This window comes from Colobus angolensis, unplaced genomic scaffold (genome assembly GCF_000951035.1).
Source record: "Colobus angolensis palliatus isolate OR3802 unplaced genomic scaffold, Cang.pa_1.0 Scaffold137, whole genome shotgun sequence".
In the NCBI taxonomy this organism is placed as follows: Eukaryota; Metazoa; Chordata; class Mammalia; order Primates; family Cercopithecidae; genus Colobus; species Colobus angolensis.
In genome coordinates this window covers 4,235,735-4,237,831 of record NW_012114455.1, presented here as the reverse complement: position 1 = coordinate 4,237,831, position 2,097 = coordinate 4,235,735, and positions in this window count along the sequence as shown.

Sequence of the window (2,097 nt, the reverse complement as noted above, 5' to 3'; positions counted from 1 at the left end):
CGTGATCTCGGCTCACTGCAAACTCTGCCTCCCAGGTTCACGTCATTATCCTGCCTCAGCCTCCTGAGTAGCTGGGACTACAGGTGCCTGCCACCACGCCGAGCTAAATTTTCTTTCTTTTTTTTTTTTGTAATTTCAGTAGAGACGGGGTTTCACCGTGTTAGCTAGGATGGTCTCGATCTCCTGACCTCGTGATCTGCCTGTCTCGGCCCCTCAAAGTGCTGGGATTACAGGCGTGAGCCACCGCGCCCGGCTCTTTCCACTTTTTTCCATACATCTCCACCTACTATCATCAACATTTCATTTTGTAACCAAAGTTAAGCCATTCATACTTTGACTGTAGGTTGATTCCAAAAATTAAAATCTCATTTAAGGTAATTATGTATTCATATTAAGATTATTCACCACAGAACCAACTTGTGTAACTAGACTTTACAGAAAAAGGTATAAATATGTGTCACTGATAAGAAATACTCCAAGTTTTAAGGTCAAGTGGACTCTCTTTCTTGCACATTATGAATTGGTTAAAATCAGACCACATTCTAGTTTTCTTCATTTACTTTCTTTCATAGTTTTTTGTTTTCCCTGGTGTTTCTAATAGCTTTTCTTTCTTGTTAATTGAAGCAGTTTATGACCTCACCTGTCATCTAACTTTTTAATAAGTATTTGCTATGGGATAATCTACCTTCTTTTAAAGACAATAGACAATTTGCTGTTCTAATTTGGATGACTTCTTTTAATACCTCTTGTATATCTGTCCCCGGGATATGGTTCACTGTTACTTGGATTTCATTTTCTTTTCTTTCTTTGTTTCTATTTTTATTTTGTTAAACAACATCATCTTATTTCTTTAGAAAGACTTTATGGAAGGTAAACTGTCATATTCACTGTGGGTCTTAAAATGTTTGCATTTTATTCTACTAGATTGATGGTTTAAGTACAGAATTTTAGGTTCAAAATGATTTTTCTTCAAAAATTTAAAGATATAACTGTCTTACCCCTTAGTGTCCAGTGCTGCTAATGTAAAGGCTGATGCCAGTCTAATTATTCTCATTCTTTTGTAGGTGACTTTCTAACTTTTCTCTAAAAGCCTTTTGTATTTTCTCTTATCCTTGGCTGAAACTTCATTTTTAAGATTGGTGATTTTCTTCAGCTCTCACAAATTTTCTTCTAATATTTTTTCTTATTATTTTCTCTCTTTTTTGGAAACTTCATGAAGGGAATGTTGGCTATCCTGGATTAATCTTCTATGTCTCAGCTTGTATTATTTCACATTTTGTATTACACACTTTTGTTCTTTGTTCTAAGAGACTTCTTTGACATATTTTTCAGTCAGGTTATTGAATTTTTTTTTGGACAACTCTGTGTTTTTTAGTTTCAACAGTTCTCTTATTCACCACTCAATTGTTGAGTAAATGTTTGTTGAGCCCTTCCTTGCTCCTTACTACATGCCAGGCACTCTTCTAGACCTGAGGAAAAAGCAATGAGTGAACCCACAAAGTCTCTTTCTGCCCAATGAGAGGGAAGACACACAGTGAACAAATGAGCAAGTAGACACAAGGTATGTCAAATGGCGATAAGTGCTATGGAGAAAAATAAAGCAGAGTAAAGTGAGTAGGGAGTGCTGGGGATGGGGATGGAGATTTTATTTTATATAAGATAGTTAGGGAAGAACTCATTAACAAGTTAACATTTTCATATGACCTTCATGAAGTGAGGGAGAGAACCATGTGGAACTGCAGCCAGAAGAGGAAGTACAAAGACCTTGAGATAAGAGTGTCCTTACTCTGTGCTCCTTTTCCATAGTATTCCAAAATGGCATCTTGGGAGATTCTTAATGATATCTACAATTTTAAAGATACTCATGTTTTGTTGCATTTGAGACTATCCTAGAATCCATTTGTAACTAACCTCAGCTCTCAAATAAAGCAAAACATATCCATATTTTCAACCAAATAAACCTATACTGAGAAGTTCCTAAGAACTTAGGCACCAAACAAAATGCTAAGAATATGAGGATGAGTAAAACATAGTCATCACTCTGAGTGTACACAATTAAGTAATGTGCACAGTGGCAATTGCTCATTGGATTTATCT